The sequence below is a fragment of the Oreochromis niloticus genome, linkage group LG10 (genome assembly GCF_001858045.2).
Source record: "Oreochromis niloticus isolate F11D_XX linkage group LG10, O_niloticus_UMD_NMBU, whole genome shotgun sequence".
Lineage (NCBI taxonomy): Eukaryota > Metazoa > Chordata > Actinopteri > Cichliformes > Cichlidae > Oreochromis > Oreochromis niloticus.
Genome location: NC_031975.2, coordinates 21,909,779 through 21,937,358, shown reverse-complemented (window position 1 = coordinate 21,937,358; position 27,580 = coordinate 21,909,779). Strand labels below are relative to the sequence as shown.

The 27,580-nt window shown below is 37.9% G+C and overlaps 1 long non-coding RNA gene across 1 annotated transcript; it reads right to left on the bottom strand.

The window, feature by feature from the left end:
- Positions 1-617: 617 nt before the first annotated feature.
- Positions 618-26,424, bottom strand: LOC102081840 (uncharacterized). Its single transcript, XR_266689.1, has 2 exons — positions 26,256-26,424; positions 618-1,662 (listed from the first exon to the last, which is right to left on the bottom strand). It is a non-coding gene; the product is annotated as an uncharacterized LOC102081840 (long non-coding RNA).
- Positions 26,425-27,580: the final 1,156 nt, after the last annotated feature.

Below are 27,580 nucleotides of genomic sequence, written 5' to 3'. Positions count from 1 at the left end.
CATTTGAGGCAGGCGAAGCCTTTTCAATGAGAAACCTCATTTGGATAAATGTAAAAACTATGAGATAAGGTTTGAAGTGTTTATGTTTTTGAATTCAAAATAACTTTCAAAAATACACTTAATGTATTCAAACTTTTTTTGTAGTTTTTGACTTTTCTGTGAATAATAGTGAGATTTTCTCAGCGCCTGCTTTCAATGCAGTTTCCAGATTTAATAGAGGTTACGCAACAATCAAAGGGAAAAGAAGTAATTTAGTCTTTATGTGTATTGTAAATTACTTCATGTCATTCATTATGATGTGCATATGTTTTTTTTAATAAAAATAATGCTTTGATCTTATTTTTGATGAAGGTTCTTGTGACGTGATTACCCTCCTTTCCTGAGGCACCACGAACACAAAAGGAATTCAAAACATTGTGTTTACAGCTTAAGCATCAATAATGATGCCTTTCAAATGATTCACTGAAGTTTCGTCCAAACAACTGAAGAAATACCAACACAATTATTCACTTTCAAAAAAACAGTCAAGGTAGCTTTATCTGCAGAGAGGCAGAGACAGCTATATCCACAAACAGCATCTCACAAGTCACAATATAAAAAACTGAATCTCACAAGACTCCAGTATGTGTTTTTATTCCACTTTATTACAAAAAATGTATAAAATGAACATTTATGTTAACACTCACCTGCTTCTAATGTGCAATCAATTATAAACTTACAGTTATCTTAAAAGCTTCTGACAGTTTTGTACCCCACCTCTCACCCTGTGACGGCTGCTATAGTCTTATAGCGTGCTTATAAACTTATAAAAGTGTACTTCAATGGGAGTTCGAAAATACAACGTTTCCTTAGTCCTTTGAGATCAAACACCTGTGAAAATGACCTGCAGCTGTTAGTGCAGTTACCGACATTAATGACTAGATAAAGTATAGGAAATTTCCCGACCAGTGTAATATAATAAAAAAAGCACAAAATAACTTTATGTAGTGATGCTGTCCAAAACATAGTAGAAGAACATGATTGGTTTCACTGACACAAAGAAGCTTTGAGTTACACGTTAGCGAGTTCTTTTGCATACAGCTTTTTTTTGTCTTTTTAAAAAAATGGCTGCACATGGCAACGTGAGGTGTCACGCAACAACTTGACTACATAATAAACAAATAATAATTAACTAATCAAAAAGAGGTTAGGTTGATGTCACCCCCCGATGACAGCTGCTCATAAATAACACCTTTTGTTCGGTTTACGATGTTGTAGTTCATGACTTTTTGTGAGTACAAAGTCCCGTGACAATACGGCATCAGCAGCAGGAGTTTGAACACATCGTGTTTTAAACAGTCAAAAGCTACACCATGAAGATACACAGACGGTGTGCGAGCTTCTGTGGTTTCAAACTCGAGACTGGAATACCATCTGGGAAACAAACCACGCACACACATACACGCAAAACAAGATGTGAAACTATAAGCACAGACTGCAAACTTCATTTTTCTGTATGTCGAAATAAACATATATTTTTCTAGACATATCCTTGTTGGTTTCCCTCTTTGCTGAAGACATAGTTCTTTTGTAGACAGACAACCATCAGACTCTGTCCTTTGTCTGCTCTTTGATGTAGAGGTGAACCATGCCAGGGCTACTTTTGATCCACTGAAGATTATCCTTTGAAAAAAACCAAGACCAAAACAAAACAAAGAAAATGAACAAATAAAAGGGGGAGAGAGAGAACAAAGAATAATGATTAAATACATTTCCAGCTTATCTTAAGGCAAACTTCCAACATAAACGGCATATATTTTCTCTATTTAACTTAATGTATAAAAACCCGACAACACAAAGAATCTTTTCCATGTTGCCAGTTATGTCATGCAGGCAATATTCATGTTAAATCATGTCCACGTGAATTTAACTGCTATCGTTGTGTTCAGTCTCTAAATGATGAAAAGATGATTGGAACCAGCAGGAACTGCAAAAAAGAAATAATGGCACCTGCTTAGTACCAACATAAACCTTGTAATGGCAAAACAAACACTTAGAGGTCAAAGATGGAGAAATAGCACTTCAAGGCAAAAAAGAAAAAGCATTTAGCAAGCGGCAAATGTGGTGTAAGTAATGCGTTGTTATGCATTTGAAACTAGATTTTCTGCTGGGACTCCTGACACTATTAGCTCCCTAGTACAATAAGGAGCAGTATCTATGTTGCATTCAGTCCAATTCACACAAGCTGGTAAGCTAAACTGCCTTTGCAATAAGTTAGCATTTAACCAACAAACGTCAGGGTCACTGGTTATGTAAGTGCAAGATTTGTACCCTTTTTATTCAGGTTTCCTACCCACAAAATTTCCAGTTTCAGTGCAGACACATAATTTAAGGAATCACTTTATAATGTATCAAGAACTGAAAGGTTTCAGTAAGAAAGTGGTGAATCTAATGCTGATTATACAGGCAAAAAGTTACATATTACTACAGTGTAGAAACCTGTTTAGAATGGACTAATTATCATTAGTTGAATATTATTTCCAAACTCTGAATGTACCAAATATTCATTTATTTATTTACAATTTGGTAAACTGAACTGAATAGGTGCTGGTTTTATCAGGACACCCATGCTGAACGTTAAGTTTGCTGTTTTTGAAGCACACAAACAAGACGCACTACCTTCTAACAAACACAAACCTACACCACAGCAGCTCACTCTCTTGGCTGTATTTACTTTTAAGGGGATTTATTTGTATTTTCTATATATTATTTTGTCCCCTTTGTTCTTTTTAAATACATTTTAACAAGTGTAAAGTGCAGGATTTGTTATTTGACTGGTTGAAACTCATCCATCCATCCATTCCCGCTTATCCTTTCCAGGGTCGCGGGGGGCGCTGGAGCCTATCCCAGCTGTCATAGGGCGAGAGGCGGGGTACACCCTGGACAAGTCGCCAGTCTGTCGCAGGGCCAACACACAGGGACAGACAACCATTCACGCTCACATTCACACCTAGTGACAATTTGGATTATCCAATTAACCTGTCCCCTCAAACTGCATGTCTTTGGACGGTGGGAGGAAGCCGGAGTACCCGGAGGGAACCCACGCAAACACGGGGAGAACATGCAAACTCCACACAGAAAGACCCCGGCCTGATGGTAGAATTGAACTCAGGACCTTCTTGCTGTGTGGCAACAGTGCTAACCACCGTGCCACCGCATAATTATTTTTTTTATTTACGCAGATAGAGTACGTGTGAAGCATACATTGCATTGTTTGGTAACATTTTTTTTAATTTTTAATAATAAATATCAGGTGAAAAAAGTTTTGATCATGTTTATTTTGTTTAAAAAAATATACTTATTCAGGAACATTGTACATGCATTATTTAAACGGTTATAACAAGAATCATAGTTTCTTTTGGAAGGATGTTGCTGCTTCATTTCACAAACCCTGCGTATCTCTGTTAGCACGAGCGTCTATATCTACATCTCGGGTATATCCCAGAAAGTATGGATAAATATGAAGCCTACCTTCTGAAAGTGTTGGCTTTTTATTAACATAATTAAACATCAGCAAATGACTTAATCCATCCCTCTACAAAACGATTTGGGAGAAAGGCAATGGAAAAAATGGCGTTTTTATCTTGCCAGTATGACAGACCATTAACAACTCTTACTTGTTATATATGAGTGCAATGACATAATCCACCTGGTGCTATCGCAACACATGACCTCTTGTTTGTTCTGTTAGTTCTTATATACTTTGTTTACGTAATAAAAGTGGAAAATGTGAAACTTTCTGTCAATTGTTGACCAATACATCATGTTGACCTTGATGATCTTGGTGAATATAAGACAAATCTTAATGGATTGTTAACATGACCCCGATCTAAACATAGTTTTACCAGAATTCATTGAAAGTGCATCGTGCATACAAAGAGGAAAAAAACAGTAGTGAATCACCAGGTGGGAAGGTTGTGCATTTTTAGGTTAGTTCCTGTTACATGACACCATTGTGATTTTGTCTAAAGCATGCGGTTCTCTTTATTGTCTGCAGTTCTTAAATAAATGCATTTTCGCTTTGTTATCCCTTTACAAAAGCTTAAATATGTCACAGAAGCACACTTAGTTTCAATAAAATGTTGATACCACTGACTGTCAAGGGTATGGAAGCCTGTTTCTGCCACTGAAAAACATTTTTTTCAACACATAAGACCAAATTTTCAGCTTATTATCTTGAAATTTTGACATCTGAGAAAATGACTCAAAATTGAAGAGCTAACTTGAAATTTTTGTGATCTAACCTTAAATTTTGACACACGGATGGCAAAAATGTTTTTATTCAAGACAACTCTAGAAGCACCAGATGGCAGATATTTTAATTAATTAATTAAATTGGTTTAAATTTAACAATTTTAAGGCGGAGCACTGTGGCACAGTTATAAGCTTTTTATTCATGCAGACAACGTTTTGTAGAATGTGTATTATATGTGATCAGATTACGTAGAAATCAATCAAATGATGCTCATTTTTGATAACCTGTCCCAGAAGACCTCAGACCCTCCTTAAACACCATGATGATTCAGACCAGTGAAAGGCAGCTGAAGGAGAATGGATATGCTTTTGAAAGAAGGCTGAAAAAATTGCTTGTGACTGTTCGGATGAATGTGTGGAATCATTGGATAAATATGAGAGTTCAGGAGAAACTCCAGCCTAATCTAAAACGTGGCTGATTTATTACAAAGTATATAAAATCTCTGTGTAAAAAGTGACGAATAAGATGTGCAAAAAATTAACACAGATCATGTTTCACTTCTGTTTTAAGCTGCACAAATGTAGATAAAGTTAATAAAACATTAATCTAACATATATCAGATTGACGCCACACACTGTCTGTTGAAAAAAGCAAACTGGTGCCATGGCTGGCTGTAATACCCTAAAATTTCAGGCGATGACTCACTGCCAACCATAAGAGCCACATCAGGTGCAAAATAAGATATCAAATAAGCTCTTTGGTCCACCTTTGGAGAGCACATTGGAACTGTGTTTGCCAAGAGAAAATGGTTTGTGTTGGGATGTGAAACAACAGATAACTTTAAAGAAGAAACACTAAAATGTGCTTAAAATTTCGATCACGTGCTGAAGAAATACAGGCGTTAACACTATCCCATGGCCAGGAAAGGGCGTAGCACTCAGGGAGGGATGCAGACGATGCAAAACTCTTCCTCCCTACATAGATGACACGGCCACGAAGAGATCTAACATGCAAAACCCACAAGAGAGGGCCGAGGGGGGGAGGGGACCGTGTGTGTTGGTAATGCACTTGGTGAATCTCTGGTGCTTTCCACCTAACAAGCACAACCATTAGACTTGTTTTGTGCTAATTTTAATGATGCTTCATTCTGAACCACTTTAGAGTGAAGCTCAACCAAAGTTGTTTTTTCTCTTTTCTTTCTTTCTTTTTTTTTAACGACACAGCTATGCTTGTGAAGTTACTTCCTCTAAGTGCTTCTAGACACATACATACCACAATAACCAGCAGGGTAAAATCAAGCTGGCTTGGCATTTCCCTAGGATTTTCAGTCTTGTGACAAAGACTAATATGACTCAAAAATTAAAAGTTATTAATATTACAGCGAAGCAGGAGTTGTTGTGAAATCAATAAAAATAAACCGATTCTTAGCAGGTTCTAAAATGATTTAACTGAAACCTCAGATGAACTAAAAAGCATGCGGTATAACATACTGTCAAGCCAAAATGCAGAAGCAGTGTGTGAAAAACTAGAACTATAGAACCAAAGAGGGCAAGTCGCAGCCTAGTGCTGCTAGTCGAATGCGCTTGATTAATTGATTAAAGTTGTGGCATTTTGCTGGTCTGGAGTAATTAGGTGTGTTTCAAGATGTCAAGAAGGAAAGACGTCAATGTTTAAGTTTGTGACAGTTAAAATTTAATAAAGGCTGAACAAGTATGGCTTGTTTGGAAAGGCTGCCAGGCGAAGATGTCTTCTCTTTAAAAAGAACCTGGGAGCACAGCTTAAGTTTGCAAAGCTGCATCTGAACAAACGTTTTTTGGACAGACGAGACCAACGTGGAGATGTTTGGCGCTAATGTACAGTGCCATAGTTGGAAAATACGAAGCTTATCAGCAGAAAAACACTTCATAGCACACCTCACGGCTTGACGAGGGGTGATCATTTGGGTTTGGTTTGCAGCCACAGAAATTGGCCACGTTGCAATCCGTGATTCTGTAGGCAAATGTTATGCAAACAGCAAAAGTCTGGCCGAAAACTGGCTCATAAAACAGGAAAATGGTGCCAAGCACACCATCAAATCTACAATATGACAGCTGAGAAAGAAAATAATCAAGATGTTGCATTGCTTCAGGTAAAATCCAGACGTTGGTTGGACTGCAATGCTGTGGCGGGACGTTAAGAGAGCTTGTAAAGAAGAGCGGGCCAAAATTATTCCATAATGATGTGAAACACTGATAAGATTGCACCGAAAGCAATTACTTCAAAATAAATTATTTTCTGCAAGCTACTGAACCATGTGCTGTGCTTAGTTTTTCACACACTATGTCTGCACGTTGGCTTCGCTGTTGTGAAACAATGGCATGATGTAATATGTCATGTCTTATTGTTAATCCGAGTTTGTATTTAAAATAATTTAAATTTGGTAAGGACCTGATGAATTTTTACTGTCTCCTGATTGACTCCTGAATTTAAAAGGGTGTCCATTCTTTTTACTATGACTGTATAGTAAGAGTAAAATCCAGATATTTTGGATTAGTTTCATTAGTACAGTATAAAATAGAATAGAAAATAGAATATGAAATATTCTAATTTTAGAATATTTAATGTTATGGCAATAATGAACACAAGGAAAAGCAAACACAGGAACTCACATTGCACAAGCATGACAAGTCACTGATAGTGAATTATATGAAACAATTATTGATCTCCAGGTTTCCTTCATTGCAGCAAATTCTCCAAGATTTTTTAGTGGTCGATGAACAAACTCTATCTGTCCCAGCTCAAAGTTCAAATGTGTACAGTGCAAGTTTTTAGGAGACTGTCTTGCAAATAGGGTTTGTAAAAAAACAAATAAGAGACACAATTATCCCTGTTTCAGAAGGATATACTACGACAGCGTGTAGAAACTTGTTTTGTCATCTATAACCCATTGTGAGGAATTTAGGCAATGTTCGATCATTATCTCTTTTTCTCTTACTGATTTCTGCTTTTCCAGTTTTGTAGTATTCGTATTCATATGAATAGAGATAAATAAATGTGTGACTTTGTGTCTTTCTTTTCAAAAATCTGCTTAATACACATAAAAACAAATAAATAGAAAGATTGACAAAATGCTTTTTTGGGGCTCAGGATGGAAGGCAATCTGAAAAATATTTCCAGATTAATGCCTGTGCTGTACCACTCACTCACTCACTCACTCACTCACCGAGGCTCAGAAAGCTTGTGGTGTATTTTTCAAACTGACCATTATCCGGTTAACTCCCAAAGCTAAGTTTGATCAAATCTGAGTAAAATGAGACCAGAAAATAAATTCTTTTATTTTGCTTGAGAGACTTTTAAGATGGTTTGACCGCAAGTCGAGTGCAAACATTGTAGGTTATGCAGGTTATTGACATTTTCCTAGTACTTTTCCCTAAGTGGGTGAAGTCAGTAATATCCTCCCAACCAAATTCGTATAAGTTTTTTCACCACCACTCATAACATCAAGCTGCAAACTGGGGCAGATAAATGAAGCCAATGTAGACTTAATCAAAATCACAGCTGCTCAGATGGTCATTTGAAGCTTGCTTTAAAAATAATCCACTCTTATGTTAAAACTTAACATATTCCTAACTTAGGAGCAGAATAGAACTTTTAATAAATATTTACACCGGCCATAGAGACTAAAACATTTTTTATGTTTAATCACTATAGCCTGTAAGGCCCTACAGGTGGTGAATGCTTACATAAATTGCATAAATTGTAGCCATGTTTTAAATTATGGATACAGAGCAAATATAAAACCTGCAGGTTTTAGATGTGTCCTTGATCCAACACAGCAGATTTAAATGGCTAAATGACCTCCTCAACATGTCTTGAAGTTCTCCAGAGGCCTGGGAATGAACTGATCATCAGGTGTGTTGACCCAGAGTGATATCTAAAACCTGCAGGACACTGGACCTTGAGGTCTGGCATTCCCCATCCCTGGTGTAACTATTGGGGGCGCACTAGACTCCTTGGTTAAGTATCATGCCAGATACCATGAATCAAAGGGTGAATCATTGATGCTTGTAAGGTTGGCGCCTTTTAGAGCATTTCTACTTCGTATTTTTAAAAAAAATAAATGGCTTGAGGTGAGATTTTTTTGTGCTACCATTCTTTAAAGATGTGCTAAAACGTATTTGTTCCATTCAACAGTTTGGATGAACATCCATTAGGTGATGACGGTCTACACAGCTGATGGTAAATACATTATAAAGATAACAAACCCCCATAATGTCACTAACTGAATTATATTTTCTGGATTAAACCTCACAGAAAAATTACTAAAAGAAATTTAAAACTCATTCTTATCAACGGATCAACCAGTGCTGCTGAATGTGCCACTGAACCAACTGTTGTGGCTGAGAGAGAAATAATGAGAGAAATAACATTATGGAAACATGTTCACCAGCTTTGTCCATGGCCACTGTCAGAGCTGTGATTACATCAGACCATACAGATGCACCTAACAGCTTTCTCTGAAACTCTGACTGTAACTGTTTTGATTGTGGGTGTGACCCAGCAGCTAGACAGTATAACACTGACTGCGTGTAGCATTTGTGTGGGTGCACTGCTGGCTCAGCGTAATGCTATATGTTGTTTACACTGATAAAATGGCATGTGAAATTCATTGCAAAGGATGCAGAAATAATCCAGGATAAACCTCCAAACTATGGCCTTTTGTGGGCTCTGTAGAATTACACTACACAAAAACAGCATTAGCATTACTGCAGTTCAAGCCATCTTGTGTTGGTTTCCTTTGATTGCACAATACAACCTTTTCCATAATTCTTCTATTCTGGTTTTCAAATTTATCAAAAGATAAATAAAGTAATTCCTAATAAAAAACCCAAACAAAGAGCAAATCATAAGTAAATAAGGCTTGACTGTATCAACAGGAGGTAAAGTGCTGCAGTGTTTGCAGCTTTTTATACTCCACCTATTAAGTCACTCTTTGCCCTGTGTTTGTTACTCTCTAACAGGAAACTGCATCATTCAACCGTCAGTCAGACCTTTCCCTCAGCGTCTAGGTTGAATGTCTTAGTTTGTTTTTTTGTTTTTTTCAATTCTCATTACATCGTGCCTCTGAAAATTTGCCTACTTCTGTTAGAGCTATTCAGACATGTAATGATGAGCTCCATGCATATTTTGCTTAATTAACTGCCACAGTTCTGTTACCTTTTCTTTCAACTCATCAGCCGTGATTCATATGAAAGACATAGTGATTAGAATCACAGAGATAATACGGAGTTTCTGTAAAGGACGACTGTTTTGAACATTCTTTGCGTCACACAACCCACACCGTACACCAAAAAATTTGCAGAGTTGCCTCAGGGAAAAGTCGTGTGCTTTTTCTCATAATCTGGATCAAGTTGTTACATAAAATAAGTTTTGTATTCACATAATCAGGCCGCAATATTTTCATTCGGAGAATTAGGTTACTGTAGCCGTTGAGGAAGTCCAACATTAGCATCTGTGGTTGCTGCACAGTTGTTATTTGATCCGCCTCTCAGCAGTGTAGATTCTCACCAGAAAACGTAATGTTTGGTCTCATAAAGACTACTGTAACTGCTGTAAAATCACCACCATGCTTTGCATGCCTTTACAGAAAATAGAGGTTGCATGTTGCAGATAGATGAATTCTACTTCTGTATTGCTTTGATTTAAAATGACAGTGATTTAGTACAAATACCTACATACATGTACACTCCATAGTGATTAGCCTACTAACGAAATCATTCACTTGCATTTTACCCCACCCTGTACTATGCATGTTCTGCACTATAAAAAAAGGCGCCAGATTAGAATGAGTTATAAGTCTATTTATTTAAACCAGGAAGTGAAACTCTTGAGAGTAAGAATCTCTCTTGCATGTTTTCCACTATGGGAATAACAGGCAAAGAGCACGAAAGTTTTAAAATCGTGACCCTTTTGCTGTTATGCAACAGTGTTGGTCATGAGCCACCTTACTGCCAGTGTGCACAAAATTTGCCCTTATTAATCACATTTTAGAAATATTAGAAATAATAAATGAACTTTTAATTAAACAGGGGTGTGGTATTCCTGGATTAATTAAATCTTTAGTACCTGAAGCCTGAGGACAAAAGGAGAAAAGCCAAACATCTGTAACATGGAACGAACCAGAGCGGGTGGATTTTCAGGTTTGACGATCTCAGCTTGTGTGATTTAAAGTCAGGATTAAGCTCTAAGGCTGGACGAATGCGTAACATGCATACCAGCCCGAAGAGAAAACACAAATGGATGATGGTAGAACCGTCATAAAAGCTGAAATGATTGACGTGGCATTTGCAATTAAACTTGTCCTTACATGAGTTTAATTACTTACCTTATGCTAAGATATGTAACTGAACTTATCCTTGCAGGTGTCCTTTCTATTTTAAACTACAATTCCTCAACAACGACAAAGTGTTTCTTGAGAACAACAAACTGCTCTTATAAATGGGCGAATGTAAAAATGTATTTCGTTGATGCTTTAAATGTGAACACACTCTTCACACAAGTGGATTCGTTTATTTAACAAAAAAGACGCAAATTAAAAGAAATATTTGTCGCTGATCAGACATCTTGAGCTACAGGCTGGACCGTGTCTGATTTTTAAAAGGCCGTCACCTCTCGCTCCCAGTCGGTGTCTTTTCAATTTGGGTTCCAACTCTTAGTCAGACTCTAAAGCCACCAAAAGAAACGAGTTTTCAGCAGTTAGCCATTAGTTTCACAGTGAGTCACACTTGAAGGCTCTGCTGTCTCATTACATGATACTGATAAGTCACACACATTCCAAAACGATCGCCACTCATACTTGGAGTATCCTCTGGAAACATTTGCTCCACCTAATTTTTGTATGAAACCAGTGAAACCAGATGCAGAACAAAAATATACTGAGGATCAAAAATAATTTTAAGGTGCTCGATTTCAGCTCTATGTAGGCTTTGGGGTGTTTTTATGAATACATTAACATTGTTTGTTACATTAACCCAAAAAGCCAATATTCCCTGCAGCAGAACTGCTTACAATACATAATCTAGAAGACAATTTGGAGGAACTATATTGACATAACTTCTGTATCCCAGCACTCGTTTGGCAGAAGTTGTTACTTTCATTCTGAGCAGCTGAAAACAATAGCAGGAAGCAGAATGAGTAGAAGGCCAATTGGGGGGCTTATCTTTGTGATCCATGCTCCATGTTTCAACATCCGCTCCTAAAAAATAGCTTGGTAGAATAGATTTTGTTTTCATCATGCGCTGGATTAAGATGATTTTTTAGATGATTTAATGTTCTGGTGTAGGATTAGAGAAATCACAGCTAAGAGGTATTTCCTGACACTTTCGGGACATAGAGCTAATAAAAACTGAGTGTATGTAGTTATGGAAGTACAATCTCCATTTGGGGTCATTTGATTAACAATGGACTTGAGTTCATCCTAACCGTTTATGTATATAGACTACTTTATTACACTTTAGTACACCTTTTCAGCTGTTCATTAACGTACACATCTAATCAGCCAATCACATAGCAACAGTTGTTGGTCCGAAGATTGGGATCTACTGGGTTTTTCTCACACAACCGTCTTTCGAGTTGACAAAGAATGGTCCAAAAAAGAGAACAACAGAGGTCAAAGGTAAGAGGATAACGACCAGACTGCTTCACGTTGAAAGGAAGGCAACAGTCACTCAATTAACCACTCATCACAACCAAGCTATGCATAAGAGCAACACCAAACCTTGATACAGATGGGTTACAGCAGCAGAAGACCTCACTGTGTGGATCACCTGTCAGTTAAGAGCAAGAATCTGAGGCTACAATTTATACAGGCTCGCCAAAATTTCAAAACCATTAAAAAAATGTGTCTGATGAGTCCGGATTTGTTCGGCAACATTGGGCTGGCAGGGTCAGAACTTAAACAACGAAAGCATGGATTGTCCTGTCTTGTATCAGTGGTTCACACTGCTTTGTGATGGCACAAAGCTCATAGTTATCTCAAACTGTTTTTTTGAACATGACAAGTTCCCTTGCATTCAAATAGCCTTGTCAGATCTCAGTCCAATAAAACACCTTTGGGAGTGGTGGACCAGGAAATTTGCATGTGCCGCTGAGAGATTTGCAGCAACTGTGTGATCATGTAACCAGTACCAGTATCTGTTGAATCTATGTGATGAAGATTTAAGGCAGCTCTGAAGACAAAATGGGGTCCAACCTGGTACATGCAAGGTCCCAAATACACATTGGATATAGAGGCTCATATATGTCAAACTACATTTAGTAATATGAGCTAAATGTAATTAGCTCATATTACTAATTATCTGATTCCAAGACAATTTTGAAGTAATTTAATTTGCCCACCAAATTGTAGGCTTAAAGAGAAATAAAAAAAATAACTAAAATAAAAACACAGCCGCTTCATCTACTGTTGTCTAACATAACTAGAGACCATATATTGTGAATAACATTCTCCAACAACAAGCAACAAAGGAAAAAGTAACTGCTGGTGATGTAAAGCGGGCACGTTGCAAGTTAATACTAAATGTTTAGAGGGCTTCTTAGACATCTGGACTGTGGGATTTCTCCCAGTAGCGATGCCTGTTTAAACATTGCCAAAGTGCCTGACCTGACCTGTTTGAACAGTTGCGAACTCTAACATATTGCGTTTTGCACCTTTTAACAGCACAGATGGTGACTGATGTATATGTCTTAAAAGGTTAATTCAAGCCTGTATGCTGAAGTACAGACTACTGTGTAACTTTGGGCTCAAGGCAGACTCAAAGTACCTAACGCTGGTTGCTCTTTAGACTGTTGAGTTTGTGGCAACTACCCCAGATTCTTATTGTCTGTGAGCTACAGAGACAAGTGGTGCTGCATTTTGCTCACATAAATATTTGGTTTTTGTTATTAACTGTTTTTCCTTTAATGCAATTTCTTTTCTTCCACCATTTTCAGTTAACATGTTTTCATCCTGTCACATGAATCCTCAGTTTTTAATGATTTTATATATTGTAAACTTGTCTCATTGACTTGACGCATAGTTTCTTTGTCTCTTCTTCTATGTATGCATGTATGTTGTATGTATGTGCGGGGTGACCTCCAATGTTTTGAAATGCACCTAAAATAAACAATATTTCTAATTATTACTATTATTAACATGCAAAATAGAGTTTTGTTAACCAACTGCAAAAATGCACAATTAAGATAGTAAACTTTTTAAAAGTTTCTCAAAGTACACTTGCTATGATAATGAATGCCAAAATATGTAGGTTTCTCCCTAACCTAATTCAAAACCTCCAAAGCGGTTCAATACATCAATATGTACATGAAGATGAACTGATGAATGAACGTTCACCTATAAAATGTTTATTATTACTTTGTTTATTGTCTCCTTTGTCTTTTTTATTGCCCTTTCTTCTCTCTTTACATTCCCTTTACCTTAACTGCTAGTTGACCTTCCCGAGCTTGGCTCTGCTGCAGGTTTCATTCTATTAAAACATGTTTTAATGCCTCGATACAGGCAGTCATTTGATTTCTATCTTTATTATTCTAAGATGTTTACCGTAAAATGAAGATAATAATAACAAAGTGCCCCGAGATAACTGCTGCAAATTGGTGACGTATGACAAAAAACTGAACTTTGGTAGCTGGTCACATACGCAGAGGAAGAAAGACTGCTTTAACTGAGACTGATTTATGCACGCTGTGGGTATGCAGGTGTCTGTGAGTGAGTGGATGTGGGTGTGTGTCTGATAGAGATAAGGAGAGGGAGTGAAAGAGTGACTGTGTGTTAGAGAGAGTGAAATATTGGTCGGCTGATTTACTGGAAACACCAGAACTGCCTGTGGTTTCAAACAAAAGATGATTGCAGTAAACTTTCAGGATACGACACCCTGTAAAACAAAATACGAGCCGTATCATCTCCCAGGGTTTAATCTAAATCAGACAAGGCTTTACATTTTTATAATATCCAGTTTAACCTTTAACCAATCAAGTGGGTCAAGTGTGATCACGACAGAGTGGAAAAAGGAGTGCATGTGTCCTTCACTTATATCAGCTAGGGCTAGTGAAAAGTTGCTAAAAACTGCTGCTTCAATTAAGGATATTATTAAACGACTATGGCTACTAAGCGGAAAAAAGCGGAAAAATCTCTAACTTCTGCAATTCTGTTTTTTTAAAAGATATATTCTTAGTGTATATTTTTGAGGTAAATCAAAGACTAGGTGGTGCACAGCCATGGTGGTGAGCAGGTGGCCTCTGTCATGTCACAGGAAGAAGGCTGTGGGTTTACACTTGTTAGCCGGTTGGTGCCATTTTGTGTGATGGTTGTAGGTGTAATGTAAGCAATGTAAGGTGCAAAGGTGTACTCCACCTCTTGCCAAGTGTTAAATGGGATAAAGCTTGGTGTGACAGAGTTTACAGATATATGGGAGCGCTCTACACATTTATGAGGTGCGAAACAGCTAAAAAAACCCTTTTAACTCTGAATCTGTCTTCTGTGCATCCTTGGCCTCAACACAATGCACGGATCAAAAAAAAGTGCAGGTGTTTAAAGGAAATTTGCATTTACCTGGACTTTGAACCAAACGATGCACACACAGATAAGATTACATACATAAAGACTACAGGTGCATCTCAGAAAAATTAGAATATCATGAAAAATGTTTGATCAAGAAGGGGAAACTTCCTTGCATTTTGTAAGTGTTATATGTAAAGTGAAAGATTTCAGGTGTTTTTGTTTTAATTTGAATGATTATGTCATATAACTCATGAAAGTCACAAATATGGTACCGATAAATAATAGAATATTTAATAGTACGTATAAGTTAATTACTGTTCAAACAGTATAAATGCTGTTTATCTCTCAGTCTAGTTCATTAGAGGCAACCACAATCCAACCACAAACTGCTGACTAGACAGTTTTCTAGAAGATGATCATCTACACCATCCATAAAGATTATAAGTCCCAGAAGTAAGTGAAGTCCATTTATATAGCACTTATAAAAAACAAGTGTAACACAGTATAAGCTATAACAATTAAAACCATAACAATGGATAAAACAAGGTAAAAAAACAATCCTGCACAGCTATGTCTTCTTTTTAAAGCTGTGAACAGTGTCCACATATCTTAATTCCAATGGAGGTGAGTTCCACAACTTGGGAGCCACAACCTCAAAAGCACAGCCCCTACCTGAGTCGAGTTACCGGCAACAAGCACTGATCAGCTGTCCCTGCACTTACGAATGGATGTAGTAGATATGGGGAGGAATCTGACCATGAAGCGCGCTGAAAGTAATCACTAAATGCTAAACTGGACCCTAATTTTACGGGAGCTGGTGTAAAGAAGACAGAATTGGTGTTACATGGGACCTCGTGAGCAGCTTTCAGTAGCGGTCTGGACTGTTTGCAGTTGATCTCGGGATGATCTCGGCACGGATAACAGCCAACAACAAATGACAATAACCAAGGAGTCATAAAACAAACCACTGCATCATCACTTCCATTTCACATTGAGGCGCAATATATTTAACCTTGCCATGCTTCACAAATGATAAAAAACAAGTTTGTACAAGACGGTCAGTGCATTTAGCAAAATAAACTCTTGACTTAAACACCAAGTTGTCAGGGGCACAGATAAGAACTTCATTTCTTTCAGGCATGTAAAGACAAGACAATTGTCTCCCATCCAGTTCTTTGTAACATTAACGTACTCCTGGGGGACAGATAGTCTGGCACCATTCTGGGGTTTGAATGACACGCACAACTGAATATCATTTGCGTAACAAAAACACGAAGGGTCGTTGCTGAAAAAAGTCAGCTAAGGTGCATCGTTGATTTGCAAAATAGAAATGTGTTCATTTAACGTGACAATCTGTTGGTTGAACACAATTTAATCAATTTAGTCATGGCAATGTGTGGCGTGATTAAATAGTGACTAAGGTTGACGTCAGTGCATGAAGAGCCACCATCGTTTCTAATAAAAACGGAAATCCTGAGCCAGAGACAATGCCAAAAGCATCTAACCTAAACAGAAGAGGAACTGGACTGTTGGTCAGCGGTTCTAAGTCCTCTTTTCAGGTGAGAGTATGTTTTGTATGTAATTTGAAAATCAAGTTCCTAGAGCGTGGAGAAAGGGTGGAGAAGCATATCGCAAGTCCAGTGTGAAGCTTCCCCACTCTGTGATAATTTGGGGTGCTATATCATAAAACATAGTGGTGGTTCGTCCACTGTTTTATCAAGCCACAAGCCAAAGCATCCATCTACCAGGAGACTCTAGAGCACTTTATGCTTCCATCTGTTTCCCTATCCACCAGTACTTAGCACCTCCCTACAAGGTCAAAACCATGACTAAAGGTTTGCTGTTCGTGTTATTACCGCACTTGACTGGCTAGCCAACTCACCTGACATACAACCCACAGAGAATCTTTGAAGTATTGTCAAGAGTAAGCGGGAAACACCCAGCTCAAAAATACGCACAAGCTAAAGGCTGGTATGAAAACAACCTGGACTTCAAAAACATCTTAACCTAGCCTCCATGCCACATCGCACTGATGTGGTATTTTGCAGTAAAGGAGTAACCACCAAGTGTAGAACAAATACTGTCAAACTGGGATTTGAAGTTCAAATTTTTTGAAATTAGTATCTTGGTTAGATGCTTAGGTTTGTAGTTCTTTAAAGATTTCTAATGCGTGTGTGTATTTGTTCCCACTGAAAAAAGCTGATAAACACTCACGAGAAGGCTGCCCTCTTTTACACTGGTTCCAGAGAACAACAACACAATAATTAATTGGCTTCCTATGCTTACAGAATACAGCAAACTTCCACTTCTGCATGTTTTATTGTTATCATGACACTATATTTGTCTGCTGATTCGTCCTTGTGTGTTCAGAAACGTAAAAATGACATCCATTAATTAAAACGTTTTCTGATTTGAAGTAATCTAAAACCCTGAGCAACTGTTGTCACAGTGACGTATCAAATTTCAACTGATGCCATTTCTAAGGTTGAATGAAGGTTCAATTGGATGGCATTCAAAATGAAATAAAAAAGTTTCAATCACGGTCTTCATTCATGTCAATGGTTGTTTACATATTTACTAATGTTTCTCAGTGCCGCAGTCTTTTGAACAAAGCGGTAAAAAGGGAAACTCTTTCTTCATCTGTTTTCATTTTGGCATTAAAATTCAAACACGTTCATGCGTGAATATGAAATATTCCTGTTTTTAATTCTTGATGATCAACTTTTGATTTTTTGTTTTTTGCAGATTTACACTCCTTATGCTTACTAGTCGTAGCTATTTATATAGTTATTTAACCTACTGCAAGCTGGATAATTTACAATAGTAAAATAAAAGGCAGATTACACATAATTGCACTTATAATAACCCAATAATATGATACATAACACGATAATAAAGGTGAGTTAGTTGCGTTTCAATCATTTTAGTCTGGTTAATTTAAGTATTAAAGGTACTAATACTCTCCACATGCTCACAAGTTAGATTTTCAAAGATGCAAAGTTTGCATTGGAGTGCTTTTTATATGCCAGTAGTTTTAATTTCTAATAATTCATATTGTTTCTTAGTTTTTTTTCTTTTCTTTCTTCACTATTATCTAATCCCAAACAGTCAGGGTAGAAGGACTGTCTTTCTGAGTCAGGTTTGGATAAACGTTTGTTTCCCTTACTGTTGCCGAGGACTTGCACGAAATGGATTTTTGGATTATTTGGGTCTTTCTCCACGCAGCTGGGTCTTTACTGACAAAGTGCCTTGAAATAAAATAAAATAAAATTCAATTTAATTATACATAACACAGAGAGAGAAGTCACGCAAGCATTCATATTAAGTAAAATCACATCCTGTTTGACTGTCATACCTTTGTAAACAGGAGTTACCTGTATGCCAAAAAAGTTGACGATGTGCAAAAGCAATCAAGTGTGCATGTGGGTGTACAGGAGTGGGAGCATTATAGGCGTGGGTGACAGAGATAAAGAGATTTGGATGGAGTGAGGAAGGGTAAGACAGTGTGATAAGCCAAGGCTGCTGACATGGTTTTGGCTGTTTTCTGGCCACATATTGGTTCGATGCTTTATAAGCTGTGTGTGTGTGTGTGTGTGTGTGTGTGTGTATGCGCATGCATGTTGTTTTTTGGTTGGGAGGGTAGCTAAATGAGTGAAAGAGATGACACCAAGGAGAAGGCAGTTTACTAGAGTTGGCTCATTTACTGGAAAGAACAAAATCCTTTCTGTTGCTTTTCTCTGTCTCTTGCTCTCTCACACAGACGCACAAAGGAAGTGGATGTCATTTAGTGGCAGGATGATATAGCACCCATATTTTACCACATTATGTTGCAAAATAAATGCTGCTATGCCCAGTCAACAGGTGGATATTAATCACTAGTCACATGTGGTTACCATAAGTGAAAAACATCCTGAGGACTTCTTTTATTAGGAGAGCACCTCACAATCAACAGTGCAATAAAAATAGTAATGTTATATCACAACTCAAACAAGTCATCTTTCATGAATGACTTATCTTTCTGAGACTACCATCATCTAAAGGCTTACTATGCCATGTGGGTATTCTCAACAAAGTTATATATATTCCTTCTACAAGAAAATGCATGTTTTTCCTGCAATCATTTCTGATGAAGTCACACAGGTAAACAGAAACACTGCTGTGCTAAACAAAACAAGAGCAAAATGTGGTTTACTTTGTTAGTTAACTTAAAACAATAAAGGCCTGGGAGCAGTGACAGCTGGTGATGTCCAGAGGAGCAATACCTTCTTACTGTAATTTGTCTGTTTAAAGTAATGATACCAGCCCAACCTGCATCATCACAGATTTTGTGTGTGTAATGCCAACAATTCTCCATTAAGGTGGCATGCAAACAGAGAAAAAAATATCTTTTGTTTTATGAGCCAGTGAATGATGTTATAATCCAGCCTGCCAAACTGCTTTAACAAACAGGCATGTGCATTATAGTGATTGGCACAGTAAAGCTGATAAACAATCTATGCGGCTGTAACAGGGTGTAAACTGTTTTGGACAATTTTGGCATTCCTGAGCATGAAGACGTGACAGCTCCCAAGGAATGTGTTACTTAAGAAGTCAAAGTGTCTTCCTCACTATTCCTCGAGAACATAAAGTCTTCCGCACACTTTTGGATCCATTACACACACTAACCACCGCCCCAGTGACTGCCTGAACTTTTTCCCTATTTTTGCAGTCCAGTTTCCAATGTCTCTAGATCCCTGTTCGTGATATCAAATCTACTGCTGATAAAAATAATAGTAGTAAAATAAATAAATAAAAAAATGTGTCAACATGAGAATGAGGTCAAGAATACTTTGACGTGATGTGCCAACGCTGAGGCCTTGGTGTCAGCAATACACTCTTTATTTGTCTGTGTGTGTACAATAAATATCCTGTTTACCCGAAATCACCCATCATTCGAAATGTCTTTGTGCTGCCGTGCCATCTGGTGTGTGGGTGTGGCCACAGGTGAACAAAGTTGTTGCTATGAAGCCAAAACAGCAACAACAAAGATAGCAAACAGAGTTAAAGATAAATATGGAGGTTTAAAAAACAAACCTCATAGTTTTGTTTGTTTGGACATAGCAGACATATGTGTTATTCTTTGACCTGTATGCCGTTAATGTTAGCCTAGGGCTGGATGTCCCTAGCCCTATATCTGGTTGTGCTGCAAGAGAAACTCTACACATGCAGCTACACATACGTATGTGATTGAATAAACCCCAATAAGAGCATCTAGTTTTAAAAAATACGTCCCCTCATTATAACACTGTTGCCTGTCGATGTCACGACATACTGAACCCAAAACTGCCATCTGTGGCAGATGTCAAATAATTTCAGAGCTAAAAGTTGAAAATATGCACTGCATAATTCATATAAATGGTCAGATAAGCGAAATAAAAGTGGACAAACACCCAATGCAATAAAAAAAAAGCACCTGCTGAGTCAAGCCCTTTTCACGGTCTGTGTAACTGTCAGCCTCAATGTGACCTGCTCTAAACTGGAGGCTCGATTTCTCTTAAATCACGTGACTTGAGAGAAGCAGACGCTTTGCATTTTTGTCCTTTGGCCAGTAGATGGTGCTGCTCAGAGGGAAGACGAGGCATTTCTAATAAATCTGCCTGGAGTTGGGAAGTCAGGCTTCACCTTTCACGCTTTCATTTGAGCCGTGGTTTAGCCGCAGTGGAATGTTTTTTTTTTTTGTTTTGCTTTTTTGCACCAGGCTTTAAAGTTTCAGCTTTGTAAGAAGAAGCCGCAGCAACCACAGCATCAAAACAAAAACTCATCTCAAAGCATTTTTTGCAGGAGAGTTGCTTTTTTGGGGGGGAAATGAATGCTATTTTTTCTCTTTCTTTCTTTCTTTCTTCTTCTTTTTTTTAATAAACCACTTCTTTTATGAATTATCATCTTTAGTGAGGATGAGAGGAGCTCACAGACACAAGTTTACTCTCTGCTCATCAGATATGGGTTACATTATACTTGCAAACGACTCTCTGCATTTGAGTGTCCAAACCTGGCATCACTACACCTAGCCTAGCCTATAAGATAAGGTCTATAAGATATCACAGAAAAATTACACAAAACAGAAGGAGAGTATGATTTTTCTATCATTCCATTACAGCAAACTGAAAAAAAGCAATTAAAAAACCCACATAAGAAACAGTGCAAAACAAATTCTACCCGAGGGAGTTACTGGCCTATTTGAGTTTGCGGTCCTTATCTTATAGTGGAAGGAGATGTATCACCAAATGTTGAGACCTGAGAGTTGATGCACATGTGTTTTTTACTGTAAGAGTCATAGTATTCATGACTATTTGCACACACACTGCCAGTTAGCAAGATCATAAATGATTAGATAACATGTTGTTTGTGGTTTACTACTTCTAGGTGAATGCCACCCACTCACTGCCAGCTGTTTGTAAGTCGTGCAGTCATGGTTTTACTAAACGAGTAATGATCAGCGTAAACCCTTGAATTTGCGACCCTACTGGGATTTAAAATCATGGCATGCAACACACTCACTCATTTGTGGTGTGTCTCTGAGTTAAGGTGTCATACCACTTAGCAGTGAGCATAAACATCAAAGAGAACTTAAAACTTCTAGGGTTCAAAAAGTCACTCAATACTGACATTTACTTGGGTTAAGCATGCTGCACCTTCACAGTTAAATAATGGCTAAACTTTTGGATTGTTACCACGATGACTTATTCAGCCCTCCTAGGTGTCACAAACTTAACATGCAAAACCCCCCAAAACAAAACACAATTGCTTTGCTTCTGATAACTTAAAAGCTGTCTGTTGGTATCGATGGCTGCCTGTTATCTACATGCATTCTCTGATGATAAGTGATGAAGGAAGCATTCCACTTCAAATCAGATTATATGGAAACCAGACAAAAGCATACCTAAAGCTTAAGCATTCTTATGCCATGACACGGATACACATTTTAAATATATTTTGCCTACTTTGAATGCTTTTGAAAGGCTTTCAGAGCAGAGCTTTTGCCTGGTGACAGCATGGAGAAGTTTGCTTCATCTTATGTTTTTGCTACAAGAGTTCCTGTAACTCTGTTATGTAAAGGTCGCTGCTGGCAGGCTGGGTTCAAAGTAACACATCTATCACTGCTCCAGTTCAGACAATTCATTTCCTGTTTTTAATGTAGGACACTCATCACGCTGCTCTGCAGACTGATTGTAATAAAACAAAGAAAACTGTATGCTCTAAGACTGCTTTTATGTGGCGAATTGTTGTGCCCTGCTGTCTTGTACATGTTAGCAGACATGCAAAATATAAACGTCAGATGATTAGCAAACGAGGGCAAGTACTCAGCCCATCATTAACACTCAAACCACAAAACTTCCTTTTCACATGCCATATAGAGAACACAGTCATCAAAGCCATTTTAACAAGGTCTCTAGTGCCACCTACTGGTTATTAGTGATGCTGTGGTTCTTTAAGTCTTGACCAATGGTGACATCTGGTGTTCATTTATTAAATTGCATGTTTGGCCTGTGTGGTTGATAAGTGGTACAAAAACCCCCCAAGAATTTAGAATAAATGTATCAGCATGTTTTGTTATTGAAAGTTATGCTAATGCTCATTAAATTACTTTAGTGTTAATAAGTGTTGGAATACAAATATAAATAGAATGTTATGTTTATAGAAAACATAACCTATCAAAATAATTAAAGGAAAATAATTGAATTCCGATGTTTTGTGCATTTATGTGTCATCAGTTACTTTGTGGCAAACCTCATAAAGGGGGGGATATACACTTTTTTTGGCTTGTAGCTTTTCTTTCAAGAAATGATTAAAAATATTTAATTTTTCTTTATGTGTTTTTAAATTTTTTTAATTTGTCTGCATCACAGTCATTAAAGTTCCAAGGTACTAAGTTATAAAATCGATGTAATGGAATAAAAGGAGTAAAAAGTAGAGTGGTACATTGCGGCAGTTATTTGCACTTTTATGCCACAGCAAAAAGGTCCTGTGTTCAAATCCACTGACCTTGGTCAACCCAAGCATGTTAGGTTGACTGGTGATTCTAAACTGGGTGCTGGTGTTAATGGTGCTCTGTCTCTCTCTGTGTTAGCAAGTTACACAACCAACCTGTCAAGGCTATACCCCAGTTTTTCCCTGTTTACAGCTGGCATAGGCTCCAGCTGCACCCCGACCTTGAACTGGATAAGCGGGAAAAAATGGGTGAGCAGTGTAGAAAGTGTCAAAAGTGTCAAATACGCAAGTAAAAATACTTCACAGTAAAATACTTCTATACCTGGAAGTAAGACGGTAGTATTATTTTGAAGCTTCAAAAGCTTTTGTAAGTGATAGAATTAATCTAAGTAAGTAAGTACAATGTAATGAAAGTTCCTGTCTAAGTCCAGAATGGAAAAGCACTCAAATGGCATACCACCTAACTAAGAAAAAATCATCCATCAACTGTCTCAGTGCGAGAGGCAGGGTACACTCTGGACAGGTTGCCAGTTTGTCGCAGGGCTAAACAATCCAGGAAAAAAAAATCAGTGAATAACAATCTATGTCTGTGAAGGTTCTCAGTCATCCAGGTCATCGTAGTCAAAGGAGTTTGCAAAGAAAAGCGTCTGGACTTCTTTAAGTTGCTTGAAGATGTTTCACCTCTCATCCGAGAAGCTTCTTCAGTTCTAAGGTCAAATGGCCGAGAGTCCCAGATTTAAACCCAGTGGGAGTATCCCCCCAAGGAGGGACAAAGGACCCCCTGGTGATCCTCTAATCACATGCGCCCAGGTGTGAAAGCGGGTGTGGGACCTAATCAGCCAGGGTTTCGGGTGAGCCCATTGTGAAACCTGGCCCCACCTTGTCATGTGAATTCCTGAGGTCAGATGGCCCAGGATGTGAGTGGGCGTTAAGGCGTCTGGGGAGGGAACTCAAAACTGGATTATAGATGGCAGACAGTTGGTGTCGTAAACCACCGCCTCTGTTCAAAGATGGTCGCTCACAGTGGACATAGATGGCCTCTTTCACTCCTCTTTCAAACCATCTGTCCTCTCTGTCCAATATGTGAACATTGGCATCCTCAAAAGAGTGACCTTTATCCTTAAGATGCAGATGGACTGCTGAGTCTTGTCCTGTGGAGGTGGCTCTTCTATGTTGTGCCATGCGCTTGTGAAGTGGCTGTTTGGTCTCGCCAATGTAGAGGTCTGGGCATTCCTCGCTGCACTGTACAGCATACACCACGTTGTTAAGTCTGTGTTTTGGAGTTTTGTCTTTCGGGTGAACCAGTTTGTGTCCGAGTGTGTTGCTGGGTCTGAAGTACACTGGGATGTCATGCTTGGAGAAAACTCTCCTGAGTTTCTCTGATACACCGGCTACATAGGGGATGACAACGTTGTTGCGTCTGTCTTTCTTATCCTCCCTCGCTGGTGTCTGATCTTCTTTTCTGTGCCTCTTTGCTGACTTTATGAACGCCCAGTTAGGATAACCGCATGTTTTCAGTGCTTCCTTTACATGTGTGTGTTCCTTCTTTTTCCCTTCAGGCTTAGAGGGAACAAGTTCTGCCCGGTGGTGTAGGGTCCTAATTACTCCAAGTTTGTGTTAACAATCTATCTTCCACTTTTAGACTGCAAGAGCTCATCAGCTAGCAATCTATGAATTTTAAACCGAAAAACAAACAAAAGATTTTATCTCTATTTTCCACATTTCCTGGCCAAGCTACATAGCCCTGTAGTGGAGCGAGCAGCCAAAATATTAAACTCACTCTGTTATGTACAAGTTACAAAATGTAAGACTCAGTTATAAATGTGTTATAATTCAGTGCAGCATCCTAGTTTGTTTTGACAACAGTCTGTAAGTGTCTGGGAACTGTAGAGACCAGCTGCTGGACTTCTGGGAGAAGAATTCTTGTCTGTTATGGGATTCCAGTTGCGTAACTGTCCAGGGTCTTTGTAATACTTTTCATTTCATAATGGTCCAAATGTTTTCAGCTGGTGAAAGGCAGGTCAGTACCCAGATTTTTCTACAAAGACATACTATTGTGATAAAAAAAGACTTCATCTGGAAGGGAACATATGTTGCTCTAAAAGCGCTAAAATATAGCTTTCAGCACAGCTGGGGCCTTACAAGGAATACAAGCTGCCAATTTCATGTATCCGCATACCATCAGTTATGCATTTAATGTTACATTTTGTATTAAACGTGGGACATTGTCTAACTTTAGACATATGATATGTTTTCTATTCTGTTCTATTGAGGATAAAATATAGGTTAATGAGGTTTTTTTTTGCAAATCATTAGAATCTGTTTTTACATTTTGCAGCGTCCTATTTTGTAGATGTTCTGTATATGTATCAAATTACATTTAACTGGGTTTTTCACATGGTGCCAAAAACTGTGTACTTTAGTAAACACTATATGCAAAAGCTATGAAAGCTATGAAAGCTCGTCCACACAAGTATGTCGACACCTTGTGTGGACGAGGTGTCGACCACCTCGTCCACACAAAATATTATATCTAATATAATATGAAATACACAGTTGTATATTTTATTGTTATGTTGTTATTGTATATATTGTTCTTAATTATTTGTAACTGTTTGGTATTTTTTTTTATTGCAAAACAGTAAAAATTTGACTAACTCTAACCACTAAGCTAAAATTAAAATGCGGAAGTTAAACACATTGAATATTTTTGACATATTACAAAAACAATTTTTTAAAAAAAAGAAATAGTTGACTTTGGCGACAACCAGTGGTGAAGTATATATAGTACAGCTGTAGAAGAAGTATTATCCAAATAGGGGACTGCCTGTGAGCAGCCATTTAAACAGTCACAGCTATAGAAGATTTACAATACAAACCCAGAGGCTTTTTTTTTTTTTGGAAACTGAAAGAAATCTATGAAATATTCTTAACGTATTGCTAAAACCCCTTAAGATCAGCATTGTAATGAAGGAATAGTTTGATTCAGCGGTTTAGCTGCTTAAGGGCCTAGAAAGCAATTTTCCGTCTTTCCGAGAATCTAAAGAGTCATAATGAAAACAGATGCCACTGCACAGATGTATGTGTCAGTCAAGATGTACATAAAAGGCACAAATGTTTTCATTTAGGCTTTTGAGCATTAAAATGTCAAAGTGGAATTAAATACTGAGAACAGTCAAGAGTAACGAATAAATACACTTTAAGATTCATCACCGAGGGGAAAAGATGGGGCAGGAAAAAAGATAATTCACATTCTGTCTGTGAAGCATCACGATGCCTATTTTTTGGTGTTCCTCGATTCATGTTTTGTTTTCTGTGCATATCACGTTTCTTTATAATTTCCTCATTAATAGCACGCCAAGAATTGACAGAGAAAGTTGCATTGAATACCGATTTCATATCAGTGAAGTGATGTAAGCTACAGCTATTCCAGTTACATCAAGGCTGAAAAACCAGAACTGCCGCCATCTGGGGCGAAAGGATACGAGTATGCAGATTTAAAGAAAAAGAAAAACTCACCTTAACATGTGCCTCCATCAATATATTCCGCATAAAAGATGAAAAAACCCATCCATATATGAATTAAAGCTCGAGTGGATTTGAGCAAAGAATGAAACATTTAGCTTGTGTTCTCCATTCGGTTTCACTTTTGCTTTGCTCAGCCCTTCAGGCAAAATTCCTACGCAAGCCTTACCAGTAACTCCCATTTGCGTGCTTCGTCGCTGTGGTCAGTTTTGTTCTTACAGCTTCCTGAATCCAGCTTCTTATATACAAACAGTCCGATCGATATTAAATATTTTAAAGTTTTGTAATAAAATATAAAACAATTACACTGGTTTACATTTAAATCGTGCCGTCGCATCTGGATTGAAAGTGAAATGCTGGCGGACTTTCCCCGGAAACTGATGACGCTTCTTTTTTTAAATAAAAAAAAAAACCCAAGAAAACAACACTAATTTAAAAAAAAACGCATAAAACTGTAGCCAACACCGTGGCCTTTTAATCGACGACATGCAAGGATTAATTAATTAGCAGTTAACTAATTATTGCATGTCACCGATGAAATGTGTAAATAAAAATATGTACACGCATCTTACGTCACACACTGTGTCCTCACACAGCCCCACGTAGGCTAAAGGCGTCCCTTTGTCGCGGTAATAATAGCCTACCGCTGCGACACCATGGTTCCCTTGTTAGGATCTTTTGTTTTTGTTCGTTGCCTCCAAGCACTGGTGAAAGCATTTTTTTTTATGTCTTATTCAGAGCAACCTATGTTTTATCTGGTTATATTGAGGGTGAATTAAAATTATATTTTATAAAATATCCCTGTCCCTGTTCACACTGCTCTCCACGTGGAACCTAAAGTCATAGGCTCATCTAAGTCTTGGTGGCGTTATCTTAAAGTAGCAAAAAATCAATCAATTATCTCACCCACTTGCCACAATTAAATACCGCTGTACAGTTTGTACAGGGTTATTAGCACTATTTTTCGGTCATCAAAAAACGAATTGAAAGAAAAATCTTACAGAAGTTGGGAAAATATTTAAATATTTATTACATCACAGAAAGCTTTTTTTGTGCAGATGTAAAACGCAGTGAAATTTTTTTTTTTTTCTTAAAAAGGGTGCACCAGTGATGCTTTGTGTTCAAGCTTTCGCTTCTGCATCCTCCTACATTACCAGATCTACCCAGCAGAAGTCCTCCAAGTCACCTGTTCTCTCTGCCAAGCTAAGGTTCAGCTGTCTAGATACAGCTTTTGGCACCACAACAGCACCTTAAGTAATGTTTTACTGACCAGAGCACTCAGCTGTACAGTAGGAGGATTTAAGCCCTGGCAAAAGACA